The sequence below is a fragment of the Hyperolius riggenbachi genome, chromosome 4 (assembly GCF_040937935.1).
Source record: "Hyperolius riggenbachi isolate aHypRig1 chromosome 4, aHypRig1.pri, whole genome shotgun sequence".
In the NCBI taxonomy this organism is placed as follows: domain Eukaryota; kingdom Metazoa; phylum Chordata; class Amphibia; order Anura; family Hyperoliidae; genus Hyperolius; species Hyperolius riggenbachi.
The window spans coordinates 48,249,810-48,264,478 of record NC_090649.1 but is presented as its reverse complement, the minus strand read 5'-3'; positions in this window follow the sequence as shown (position 1 = coordinate 48,264,478).

The window sequence follows — 14,669 nt, the reverse complement described above, 5'->3', positions numbered from 1 at the left end:
AAAAAAACCAATTCACTTACCTGACAGAAGTCTTCTCCTCTCCCGGCATCTGGCTCGCAGCTCCCCGAGTCCTCCTGCAGCACATCTCCCGCGCTGACAGGCAGAGTGCAGGGCTACGGCAAGATGGCTGCCGAAACCCTGTACTAGAGACACAAATAGTCTCCAGTGTAGGGCTTCTTCGGCGGCCATCTTGCCGTAGCCCTGCTCTGCCTGCCGGAGACTATGCAGGCTGCTGGTGGAGCGGGGCTGCGGGGAATGAACTGGCAGACGCTGCGGCCAGTTGAGCACCTTGCTGGGGGCCCAGAGCAGCGCTCCCCCCACGCACAGTGAGCGGGCCCCAGAGCAGCCCCGGGCGGCCGGCCCCCCCTGCGGCTGAGAGAGTCGCATCCCCGGTAGGTACGCCGGTGGTGACAGCCTTTCCTCCTCCGGGCCCCTGACTTGCTAGGGGCCCCCCTGCAACTGCAGGGGCTGCAGGGTCTATTCCTACGCCCCTGCTTGTGTCTAACCTTAACCATTACCCTTCTCCTCTGCCTAACCTTACCTCTCACTCTATGCCAATTCCATACTTTCTAATCTTTCATCTTCCATACTCTAACATCACTCCTATCCTATGTCTAGCCCAGACATGGGCAAACTTGGCCCTCCAGCTGTTAAGGAACTACAAGTCCCACAATGCATTGCAGGAGTCTTACAGCCACAGTCATGACTCATAAAGGCAAATGCATTGTGGGACTTGTAGTTCCTTGACAGCTGAAGGGCCAAGTTTGCCCATGCCTGGTCTAACCCTACCCTCTTTCTCCTCCACCTAACGCTAACCACAACCCTACCTAACCTTAACCATCACCCTTTTTCTCCACCTAATGCTCACCACAACTAGAGTTGGGCCGAACGGTTCGCCTGCGAACGGTTCCATGCGAACTTCAGTGATTCGCGTTCGGGTCCCGCAGGCGAACCTTTGCGGAAGTTCGGTTCGCCCCATAATGCACATGGAGGGTCAACTTTGACCCTCTACATCACAGTCAGCAGGCCCAGTGTAGCCAATTAGGCTACACTAGCCCCTGGAGCCACTCCCCCCTAATAAAAGGCAGGCAGCGGCGGCCATTACGCTCACTCGTGTGCCTGCGTTAGTGAGAGTAGGGCGAGCTGCTGCAGACTGTCTCTCATAGGGAAAGATTAGTTAGGCTTAGCTTGTTCCTGGCTGCATACCTGTTCTGTTCAGTGAGCCCACCATACCTGTTCTGTTCAGTGAGCCCACTGGATACCCGCATACCTGTTCAGTGAACCTGCCACTGCATACCTGTTCTGTGAACCCACCATTGCATACCTGTACTGTGAACCCACCACTGCATACCTGTTCAGTGAACCCACCACTGCATACCTGTTCAGTGAACCCACCACTGCATACCTGTTCAGTGAACCCACCACTGCATACCTGTTCAGTGAACCCGCCACTGTATACCTGTTCAGTGAACCTGCCACTGCATACCTGTTCTGTGAACCCGCCACTGTATACCTGTTCTGTTCAGTGAACCCACCACTGCATACCTGTTCAGTGAACCCGCCACTGTATACCTGTTCAGTTAACCCGCCACTGCATACCTGTTGTGTTCAGTGAACCCGCCACTGTATACCTGTTCTGTTCAGTGAACCTGCCACTGCATACCTGTTCTGTGAACCCACCACTGCATACCTGTTCTGTTCAGTGAACCCGCCACTGCATACCTGTTCTGTTCAGTGAACCCACCACTGCATACCTGTTCAGTGAACCCGCCACTGTATACCTGTTCAGTGAACCTGCCACTGCATACCTGTCCTGTGAACCCGCCACTGTATACCTGTTCTGTTCAGTGAACCCACCACTGCATACCTGTTCAGTGAACCCGCCACTGTATACCTGTTCAGTTAACCCGCCACTGCATACCTGTTGTGTTCAGTGAACCCGCCACTGTATACCTGTTCTGTTCAGTGAACCTGCCACTGCATACCTGTTCTGTGAACCCACCACTGCATACCTGTTCTGTTCAGTGAACCCGCCACTGCATACCTGTTCTGTTCAGTGAACCTGCCACTGTATACCTATTCTGTTCAGTGAACCCACCACTGCGTACCTGTTCTGTTCAGTGAACCCGCCACTGCATACCTGTTCTGTTCAGTGAACCTGCCACTGTATACCTGTTCTGTTCAGTGAACCCGCCACTGCATACCTGTTCTGTTCAGTGGACCCGCCACTGTATACCTGTTCTGTTTAGTGAACCTGCCACTGTATACCTGTTCTGTTCAGTGAACCCACCACTGCATACCTGTTCTGTTCAGTGAACCTGCCACTGTATACCTGTTCTGTTCAGTGAACCCGCCACTGCATACCTGTTCTGTTCAGTGAACCCACCACTGCATACCTGTTCTGTTCAGTGAACCTGCCACTGTATACCTGTTATGTTCAGTGAACCCGCCACTGCATACCTGTTCTGTTCAGTGAACCCGCCACTGCATACCTGTTCTGTTCAGTGAACCCACCACTGTATACCTGTTCTGTTTAGTGAACCTGCCACTGTACACCTGTTCTGTTCAGTGAACCCACCACTGCATACCTGTTCTGTTCAGTGAACCTGCCACTGTATACCTGTTCTGTTCAGTGAACCCGCCACTGCATACCTGTTCTGTTCAGTGAACCCACCACTGCATACCTGTTCTGTTCAGTGAACCTGCCACTGCATACCTGTTCTGTTCAGTGAACCCGCCACTGTATTCCTGTTCAGTGAACCCGCCACTGCACTCTCGCCATGTTGCGCAGTAGTCCAGCATGGCCGTCACTACACAAACAGCTGTTTGCGGTGCGTTACACAGTGAGTTTGATGTGTCAGTGTGAAGCAGTACTCTAATTACACTCCCTGATTGATGTATACACATGCAAGATGTTTTAAAGCACTTTAGGCCTGTCATTTAGCATTCAATGTGATTTCTGCCCTTAAAACGCTGCTTTGCGTCACATCCAGATTTTTCCCCGGGACTTTTGGCGTGTATCCCACTCCGCCATCCACCCCCCCCCCCCTCCAGGTGTTAGACACCTTGAAACATCTTTTCCATCACTTTTGTGGCCAGCATAATTTTTTTTTTTTCAAAGTTCGCATCCCCATTGAAGTCTATTGCGGTTCGCGAACTTTTACGCGAACCGAACCTTACGCGGAAGTTCGCGAACCTAAAATCGGAGGTTCGGCCCCACTCTAACCACAATCCTAGTCCTATCCCTAACCTTTTTCTCCACCCTAAAACTAACAACAACCCTAGTCCTATGCCTAACCTTAACCAATTACATAGTTTTTCTCAAACGAATGCTAACCACAACCCTAGTCCTATGCCTAACCTTAAAGAGAACCCGAGGTGGTTCTTGGGGGGACAGATGGGACGCAGAGGCATGGTCTATGTCTCATGAAAGGCCTCTGTGTCCCCACACCGCCGCGCTATAGCCCTTAATTGTCGCCAGGCCCGGATTTACATTCCAGGAGCACAGATGTCCTTGCAGTGACTTTGCCCACCATGAACCTACCAACCCCCGCTGAACCGCACCGCAAGGGTTCTTCCTGGCCCAGTTGTCACCTCTCCCCTACTTACCCTGCCTGGCTGGCATATGTAACCACAGCTACCCCTTAATACTGAGGATACCTCTGGCTACCTAATATTAAGTAGTTAGAGGTGCACTTAAGTATTAGGTAGACAGAGGAACCTCAGTATTAAATAGCTAGAGGTGCTCCTGACTCAAGGGAGATGTCATCAGTGGAATGCCCGAGAGCAGGGTGAGTAACCTCTCATTTACACTCTCAACGGGACTCTGCATAGGGAGGGAGGAGCTCAGGGAGGGTAGTGATCCGCCTTCCCATCATCAGGCGCCTGTAGGCACGTGCCTACAGTGCCTTAAGGTAAATCCGGCCATGTTTGTCGCCATCTCGGAGGTAAAAACAAGTTAGCGGAATTCCCTGTTCAAAACGCCCACCAGGGGTGTTCCTGCAGGATTTCCAGAGATGCCATTGGGTAGCTCTCTCTCCCTAACTGCGCCCCCTGCCGCTCCCCCGCCTCCCTGCACACTGGATGAGAGGCACACAGTCTCAGCCCTGGGCTGCCCATGAGGCGGGGTGAGGCAGGTTCCTCAGGCGGCAGAAGTGGGGAGGCGGTGTGCAGGTGACAGTATTTGTACTTCTGTGCCAGGCTTTAGTTCTGCTCACTGTGTCCCCTGTGCAGCAAGTGGGTGGTAGCCTTATTCAGAGCAGTCAGACACTGCTTACATCCTATCCAAATGATTAGGGAAATGGCGCACAGGTGTGTCTCACTGCCTAAGTGGGGCCCGTCCGTACATTATTATCAGGTAAATGTGTGGCAGCATGCATTGTGAGGATACTTTATAGCAGCAATGTTGTATTTTTTTTTTTTTAATAAAATGTTTTATTACCCCTTTGCACCCCACAGAGGCTGACATTCCCTTACAGAGTCTACATATGGGGATTCCAACCTTTGAACTCTGGTGCACATTGTCCTGCACATTAGTGGCAACTCTGCAGATAGGTTGTAGGGGAATGAGGGCAGCAATGTCTCCGCCCCTTTGTAGCGCACACATGCAGTGGCATCATTAGAGGGGTGTGGTAGGTGCGGACCGTACCAGGTGTCACCAGCAGAGGGGGTGACACCGAGCTCCAGGCTAAGGGACAGAGGACTAGGGCTATGTAAATATAGTCCAGGCTATTGCCCAACTACCTTATAGCAGATGGGCTCAGTATAAACCCTTCCCAACTCCATTCTCAACAAATGTAACAAGTAACATTACTACAAAAAAATATTGGTTTTGTTAGGCCTGGTGAGGTTGGAGGTTCATCGGGTAAGAGAACGGTGACACCATGAGTTTCTGCACCGGGGGACACCAACCCTAGTGACACCTCTGCACACATGGTCTACAGAGATGGATTAAGATGTAATGAGGTAAGGTAGCAGATTTGGGGCCCTTTTGTGGTACTTTTGGTAAGCTGAAGTGAAGAGAGGTCAAAGAAGGTGGCAGTTGGGCCCCTTAACACCCACTAGGACCCAAGCACCTGCCTAGGTTGCCTGGAGGATAATCCTGCTCTGATGATCTATGTTATAGACAGGAAGCTCATCCCTACTTCCAGTGCTCTGAAGGAGGTGTGTGTGATAGTATGGCTTAAGGGGCCGAAACACCTAATGATTTTCGATGATCGCTCACTGTGATCGAATCTGCTGTGAAATCGTCGTGCAAACGCTGACAGAACGATCGATTTCCGTCCAAAATCAATCGTTCCCGTCGATTCCCATAGATCCGTCAGTGCAGAAGATTTTTCTCGATCGCCGGCGGGTCGGGAGTGCGTCGGCGTTCGAATGCCCGATGACCGACGCAATACAGTGGCAATACATTACCTGTTCTGGCCGGCGCGACTCACCCGGTCTCTGCTGTCTTCTCCGCTCTGGCCTCCAGGGATCCAGCTTCACTGAACTTCCTGTCCCAGCATCTAGCTAGCTGACTTCTGTTTCTTGTATAAATTAGGAAGTAGAAGAGGCATGGGGGGGGGGGGGTTAAAGTGAATATGAAGCCAAAAATTAAAAAAACAAACAAACCAGATACTTACCTAAGGAGAGGAAAGGCTCTGGGTCCTATAGAACCTTTCCGTTCCTCTCCTCATCCCGTCGTTCCTCCACAGGATCCTCCTTTTAATTCTTACGCAGCGTGAGGCTTCAGAGAGTGCTACCAAAGACTTCCAAAGCCCACCTGCAGTGGAAGATTACAGTATCCGACCCATGGGTCATAGACTGCTATTGGGGGATCCAGCACAGGAACGTAGGGACAAGGAGAGCAACGGGGAGGCTCTATAGGACGGATCAGTGAATAATGGTGCACAGCGCCTATGCATAAAAAAGATACGCATATTGCTATTTATCGTTAGTACTGCATAATAATGGCGCACAGGGAAAAAAGAAGAAAAACAGCACACAGTAACGTTATTTATCAATAGTACCATTCATATGCAAAACAGCAAACGTTATTGTGCACAGTAACGTTATTTATCAATAGCGCTCTACAAAAGCCAAACTGCAGAAGTTATTTAACTGCTAAACAGTGAATTTAATGTAACACTGTCAAGGTTAGGGTTAGGCACCACCAGGGGAGATTTAGAGTTAGGCACCACCAGTGAGGTCTTAGGGTTAGACACCACCAGGGGGGTGGTTAGGGTTAGGCATCACCAGGGGGGTGGTTAGGGTTAGGCACCACCAGGGGGGTGGTTAGGGTTAGGCACCACCGGGGTGGTTAGGGTTAGGCACTACCAGGGGGGTGGTTAGGTACCACCAGGGGGGTCTTAGGGTTAGGGATAGGTACAGAGAGGGTTCTGTGTTTTAACCCTAAATAACAATAAGGCTTTAACGTTAAAAAGCGATAAGGCTTTAACGTAAATAGCAATAAGCATCAAACGGATTAGCGGCAACACCGTGCACCATTATTCGCAGGAAGTGGCTGGGAAGACATACAAAGGTGGTGTTGGAGAGTTTAGCTGTAGCAGAGTGGAGCATGAAAGCACTAGCAGGGCAGGAAGTGGCTGGGAAGACATACAAAGGTGGAGTTGGAGAGTTTAGCTGTAGCAGAGTGGAGCATGAACGCACTAGCAGAGCAGGAAGTGGCTGGGAAGACATATAAAGGTGGAGTTGGAGTGTTAGCAGGAGCAGAATGGAGCAGGGAAGCAGGAAGTAGGTGGGGAGACCTATGAAGGTGGAGTTGAAGTATTCAGAGAGAGCAGGACACAGTAAAGAAGGTGTAGATGATACTGAATTGAGGTTTCCGCTACACAAAAACAATGGAAGGTGCTGCAGTTTCATACACACCACTTTTAGAGCCTGAAACTGAATAATCCAGTGTAATTGCAGATTCCCTTGAAGCACTTATAAATATATGTGATCCTAGCTTATAAGCAAAGAGCAGAGAACGGGAATGATAACACGATTTAATAGCTTTTTTTTTCTCCCCGCGCTCCTTGCTGAAGTGATTTGACAAATTGTATTGAGAATAATGTGTTTTCATTCATTAGGTTTAATTTTACTGTAAAGCAGCCCCCAAAGAAATCAAAATCAATTTGGATCATCTTACCAAATAACGTTATAAAGGCGCACAACGTCTCAGTATTATTGCTGCGTCCATAACATCATGTGGGTCTCCTGTTCAAGCCATGCTAGTCTTAATTTGAATTTCATTATCGTTACAGAGGTGTCAAAAAAACAAAATGGGCTCTGGAATTCTTGACAAGCTCAGGGCGTCCCCGGAATCAGCTTCTGGAGTCACGCGGATTACAACAAAACTTTAGAAGTTGAGGAAACGCGTAGGAGAAGAGTGAGAAGAGTGAAAGTTGAGGGAGAGCTGTGTGAGCACCGGGAAGACATTAAGGATGTACTTTGCCCCATACAGGGAGGTGTTTGAGCTCATGGAACAAGCCTGTTGACAGAGCCTGAAGGTTCAGCTGAATGGTGTGGATAAGTGTTGCGTTCGGCGTTGGAAGCAACCGGGTGCCGGAGGCTTTACTTCCATGTGTGTCTCTCTCCTACTGTTCTACCAAGTCCCTCCAAGTTATATCTGGATCTTGGGAACGGTCGGGGTTTCTCAGAACTTTCAGCCTCTCTGGCTAACAAAAACAATTATCTAAAGTGCATTCCTGTTTTATTGAGCAAGTAAAAAAAAAATACAAAATATGGAAGTAAAATAACAAAAAATGGGTATAGATAAATTGTGGTTACACGTCAAATCTTGACTGTAAATGTCCATGTGATGCTGTGTCTTGTTTTCAGTGTTGCTTGATAATTTTCGGCAGTCATTTTCGCTTTGAAAATGAATTTGTTTTTCGCGAAAATAGGATGCATCTTCTCGTTTCCCAGGAAAAATCATTATTTTACCATGATAATTTGTAAAAAGCGCAAAAACATGGACAACAACATTTTTTTTACCACAAACTGTGAAAATGAGAAAAATCAATGTTTTTACCGCAAAAACGTGGAGAACAGCATTTTTTACCACAAACATTTTTAAAGTGAAAAATTAGAAAAATCTGTATTTTTACCGCAAAAAAAGAGGAAAATGACAACATTATTTCTGGTGGCATTTTCACTTACAAAACTAATTTAGGGCTGGTGCACACAGAGCGGGTTTTCTGGTGTTTTTACAGCCGCTTGCGGGTGCAGATCCGCTAGGGTAATGTATTTCAATGGGCTGGTTCACACCAGAGCGGGAGGCGGTTTGCAGAAACGCATACTCCCGGAGTGAGGCATTTTTTGGATTGCGGAGGCGTTTCTGCCTCCAATGTTAAGTATAGGAAAACCGCAAACCGCTCTGAAAAATGCTAGATCAGAGCGGTTTTCCAGGCGTTTATGTTACAGAAGCTGTTCAGTAACAGCTTTACTGTAACAATATATGAAATCTACTACACCAAAAACGCTACCCAAAACGCTAGCTGAAACGCTACATAAAAATAAGAAAAAGCATTTCCAAAACCGCTAGCGTTTTGCGGATCTGCTAGCGGTTTTTGGTGTGCCCCAGGCTTCTATATTATTTTTGAGAAAATGAATGCAAAAAGAATATTGGCATTTTCGCTCATCACTACTTGTTTCCTTTTACCTGAATAGGAACCATAAAAAAATGAACAAAAACAAAGCACAGCACAAAAATCCCCCTCTAGTTTTTATGCTATCAACCTTCTCTGCCAAACCATGCTCCTGTGAAAATCTCATGTGGCTCCCACCCCCAACACCCCACCCACCATAGTAAGTGTGGCTGGTACATCAACCCTCCACACCCTCCCTTAGTAAATGTGGCTAGTACAACACCTGCCCATGTGCACCACCCAAGTAGGAATGGCCAGTAAAGCACCCCTTCTTCACATCCCCATGAAAGTAGTGGTAAATGCATCCTACTCAAATGGAAACTGTTAGCAGTGGGGTCCCGCAAGGGTTGGTACTAGGTCCAATCCTTTTCAGTCTATTTATTAATGAGCTAGTAGACGGAATAAAGACTAATGTTGCAATCTTCGCAAATAATACAAAATTATGCAGAATTATCAACACTAAGCAGGATAGTGATACATTACAAAAGGATCTCATGCATCTTGTACTTGCCAATGGTAGGGCCCCAAATAACATAAATGGCATACAGCTGGGAACATCAGACTTGGAGAAGGACTTGGGAATAATGGTTGATAGGTGGAGCAATCATGTACAATACCAAGCAGCAGCATCTAAACCAAATAACTAGCGATGAGCATGAATTTTGCGTAATTGTAATTTCTCAGTTATGATGCAAAACGTGAATGTGTAATGTGAAATTTCGGGAAAAATCATAATGAATTTCGTATGTAAATGTAATCAGGACCCGTAATTTTGTGCAATTTTAACGTAATTTTGTGCACATTTTAGTGGTTGACGGCGGCTCCCCTCCTCGAATCCCTCCACTGGCTTCCTATCCAGTCCAGAATCAGATTCAAGATACTGTGTCTGACCTACAAATCTGTCCACAAAACCTGTCCAACCTACATTTCCGATATTACTCAGAGGTACACACTAAGTCGCTCACTCCGCTCTTCCAATGAACTTCGCCTAACCGCCCCCGCATCATCCAGTCCCATGCACGCCTCCAGGACTTCTCAAGAGCAGCTCCAACAATATGGAACTCCCTACCTCCACCCATTAGGGCAGCCCCCTCCTTCAACATCTTCAAGAAGACCCTCAAAACTCACCTTTTCACTCTGGCCTACCACCCCTCACAATTGCTCTAAACCCACAGCTGAACTCTGGTCCCCTACCTTTCGTGTCCTTACCTCTCCCTCTAGATTGTAAGCCTTTGGGCAGGGTCCTCCTCCTTTTGTGTCCTACCTGATCTGGCACCTCCATTACTGTGAACCCATGCTATGCATTTGAGTGAACCTAACTTGCCTAATCTCCATGCTCCCCTCCAGTGACTGACTAAGCATTACCTTGTACTCATACTTTGCTGCCTGATCTGGCCTTTCTTGTATTCCTGTATTGTCATATTGCTGTATGTCACCCCTAAATATTGTCTGTAACCTAAACTAATGTCCAGTGCTGCGTAATATGTTGGCGCTTTATAAATACAATATATAAATAAATAGCATACATGCTATTATCACCAAAAATGCTACATTTGTTAATCCTATATAATAATCCCTAACTGTCCCTGCATCATCCTGTCCCTGTGTCCGTGCGTTTGTGCTACTGTGCATGTGCTGCACAGACAGCGAACAGGAGGACGGGGCAAGGGAGCTGGGCGGGCGTGTGCGCGGTGGATGGGTGCGCGTGCGGCAGATGGGGTTCTTGCGGCGGTGTCTTGTGTACTGCTGCCTCCTGGATCCTCCGTAAGGGCTCACTTAAAGGGAACCTGAAGCGAGTAAAAGAGTATTTAAAATAAACACATGACATAGCTGCAAATGAATATTACATACTGACCTCACCATCAGTTCCTCTCAGAAACTCTCTATTTTCTTCTTACAGTGATCCCTTCCAGTTCTGACAATATTTTGGCAGAACTGAAATATACCAGATGCTGTCAGTTATACAGTATATCAGCAGCTGTCAGTTACAACTGAATGTGCAAGGTAATGTCCATGCTTCCCTATGGCTCAAGTGGACGATATTACAGTTTAACTGTGTGCTGACCAGGAAACTGTTATGGGGTAATGGCCATTTTTAAAATGGAGGACGGAGAATTCCCTTGATCACAGTGGAGTGGACAAACAGGACGTAGGAGAGGAGAAAGACACTGAGGAGTAGACTACACAGGAGGTAAGTATGACTTGTGTATGCTTATTTTGACTTTTTATTTTCAGTTCAGGTTTTCTTTAAGTTTGGCTAGTTGGGGTTTACTGCGCATGCGCAGCCCGTCTCTGTGGGCACCCCTGTTGCACATGCAGAATGTTTCCAGTCGTGGGAGTGGGCGCACCCTAACTGTATGCGCTGACTGGCCAAACTTACAGGAGCCTTTACGGTGAATCCAGAAGGACAGCGGACAAGGAAGCGTTCAGGCGGAAGGGAGCTGGAGGAAGCCCCAGGTACAGTATGTATACATTTTTTCTATCAACCCATCTCAGGTACACTATAAAGGGAGGGTCTGAGCAACCTAAAAATAAAAAAATCCACTTACCTTGGGCTCCCTCCAGCCTCTGGCAGCCGTCCTGTGCCCTCGCCAAAGTTTCGGTGGCTTTTGGTCCTCTACGGTGCAGATGCCGACCTCGCTAGGTCGACATCTTCCTGGGCTCCCCTGCTCTCCAGCGTGCAGCTCACCGGACAGTACTGCGCAGGCGCAGAACTACTGCACCTGCACAGTACAGTCTGTATGATGTCAGTGCAGCTCTGAGAGCTGCTAGCGCATGCGCAGTGGGGATCTTGTGCCAAAGGGGCGCAGGACCACCAGCATGGAGCGGAGCTGCGGCGAGAGCACCGAAGGGTCTGGAGGAAGCCCCAAGTAAGTAGATTTTTTTTATTTTTAGCTTGCTCGGATGTATTCTTTAAGTGTATCGTCAGATTCTCTGCACCAAGAGGCAGACAGACGTTATAATACTAGCTCAGCAGCACTGGCCTTTTGAAGTTCTACTGTAAACATATAAATTACTAGCTGGTTAGACAGCTTAACCTGTGGCACTTACCCGAATCCCGGGTGTAATAAAGCCAGTAATCCTCAGATTATTTGAGAGGCTCTCAGGGAGATTAGATTCAATTGCAGATGAAAACAGAGGAAATAATCCCTGGCCATTTACTCTGCTGCTTTTCTTCAATTAAAACCGCCAAGTTTATAACTCTTACCAGAGAGGACAGTTTATCCGCCGCCGCCGAAAAGTAAACAAGACGGAAGCAGCCGATTGGACGGAAAGCCTGGGAGCAGCACTGACATTCCAGTATAGAGATATTCCTTTCTCAGAAAAACTTATGAAGGGTATTGAATAATGTATGACCATTGTTAAAGGACTGTCGCAAAAATGTGTACATTTTTTTAACTGTAGCCCTCTTCAAGCTGATAGCTCCCTTGCCGCTCCCCTCTGTCATTTGGATCCTCCGCTAGGCGGCCTGGTCATTTCGAAAGACAAGGCATTCTGCAGATGCGCGGCTTGTGCATGCCCCATTGTGCTCCCATTGCCGGGAGAGTTCTGCACCTGCGTAGTACTACTGCATAAGCGCGGAATGCTCCCGGCCGCTGGAGCACAACGGGGGAGCTTGTACGGCTGGATTGTGCCTGTGCTGACTGGCGCCTACTTCTCAAATTGCCGAGCCACCTAGCGGAGGATTCAGGTGGGAGAGCAGGAGGGCGAGGGACTGATCAGCCTGCAGGGGGCTGGCTGGAGGAAGGCCCAGGAATGTATCAAAAATGACAAAAAAATGGGGAGAACAATTCCCTGCCTATTAAATGCAAAATACACGGAGTCCCCGACTTACAAATGACAGCCAAAACGACCCGCCTAGATGTCCGGGACTCCCTGTATTGTCCCTGTGTCCTCCTCCGCTCCCCCATAAACAGATACAAGCAGCGGCAGCGCATCTCTCACCAAATCCATCGGAGCCCGTGGTGATCAGAGACCTCTCCTCTCCGTCACTGCTCCCCTAGTGCTGGTCGCATGTAATGACGCAATCAGCAGAGGCCAGCACTAGGGGAACAGTGAGGTATAGGAAAGGTCTCTGATTGCCACGGACTCCGGTGGATTAGGTGACCCGTGTTGCCGCTGCTTTGAGGGGGAGCGGAGGAGGACACGGGGGGGGGGGGGGGGGGTCAGAGGAGACATGGTGGACAGAAAGGGATGCATGGGGGACAGAAGAGGGCCCAAAAGAGACACATGAAGGTCAAATGGGGTACACATGGGTAGGCAGAAGGGGACACATGGGGACAGATGGGGAACAGAAGGGGACACATGGGGACACAGGATGACAGATGGGGAGAGCATCTACAATCTTGGACCAGGGACGCACCAGGTTTAGTATATTTTTCCCCCTGGTTTTTGGCCTCTAAACCTGGGAGTGTCTTATAGTCCAGAGCGTCTTATATGCTGAAGTACAGGATCTTCTCAAAAAATTAGCATATTGTGATAAAGTTCATTATTTTCTGTAATGTACTGATAAACATTAGACTTTCATATATCTTAGATTCATTACACACAACTGAAGCAGTACAAGGGTTGGGCACCACCTTGGTGTTAGGATTAGGTACCCCTGGGGAGGGTAGGGGGGTGGTGGTTAGGCACCACCGGGGTGGTGGTTAGGGTTAGGCGTCACCAGGGGGTGGTTAGGGTTAGGTACCACCAGGGGAGGGTTCTGTGTGAGGGTAGGGTTGGGTTAAATGGTATAGTTGAATTACGTAAAAATTTTTAACGTTAATATCTTTTCGTTATTATCGCCTGTGTGTTTTTAAAATGGTATTTATTGTTAACCAAGTTTGACAACAACGTTTGTTGTTATTAAGATTTTGTTATCCACAGGCACCATTTTGTTATCCAGCCAGGCCCTTTTTTCCTTTCGCCCTTTTTTCATACACACTATTCTTACTTTAGAGGAGGCGTATACGGGCCTCGAGAAAAATCAGGTCCAGTGGGTCACTGCTCATCCCCTGTTCCAGCATTCACCGATACGCAAATAACATTTACAAAATGCACGTAAATAAATCAGGAGGCCAAGCTTCTTCCTTGCACGATCCAAGGAAAAAAAACAAGAAAAGAATCTCAGGATTGAACCTGCATTCCCATTGTTATCACTTCCTGCCCATCACCCGCTGCGTGACTAACATTAACCCGATGCATCCCTTTAATGTCAGCGCTGGAGGGCTCGACTCCAACCACGCGGCCCAGACCCGTGATTTGTAATTCCAGCTCCAGCAGACGTTCTAAGCCTCGGCACCCCGAGTGCCTGACCTGCGAGCTTCATGTCACCGGGGCGCCCCCGCATCCTACAACAGATTAACACTACAATAAGACACGTCTATAGAACAGCCCGGCTAATCAATACGCCAAAATCCAATTCTTTATCTGTGCGAACAAAGCCCATCGCCGGAGGCCGGAGAGGAATATTCCAAGCATGTCGCGCTCAAATCTCCTGTCTCAAGAAAAAGGAATTGTAACTGCAACGGAGATCTGCAAAATATTCATAATCTCGGGGTTACAGGCGGCCAGATAAACCAGATCAATTATAGCTCTGCTTCTGCGTCTTCTGCCAGCAATACGGATAATAACGTGAGGGGGTGTTCGAGAAGTATTCTGGTTTTTGAGTCCAATTTATTTATTCAGTTTACAAATTAAAGGGAACCAGAGGTAGGAGGGATATGGAGGCTGCCATATTTTATTTCCTTGTAAACAATGCCAGTTGCCTGGCAGTCCTGCTGATTTTCTAGCATATGTAGAATACCCAAGCAGCTCGGGGTGACCAAAAACCACCAGGAAATTATAGGGGGCCAAAAGAGACCGAACAGCCCTCCTACTAAAAAGCATTCGTAGTGTCAAAACCCTCAGCTGAGTCAGAGTACCTGATCTGCATATGCTTGTTCAGGGTCTATGGTTAAAAGTATTAGAGACGCAGGATCAGGACAGTCAGGGAATTGGCATTGCTCAAAAGAAAAAAAATATGGCAGCCTCCATATACAGTTCCTCCAGCCT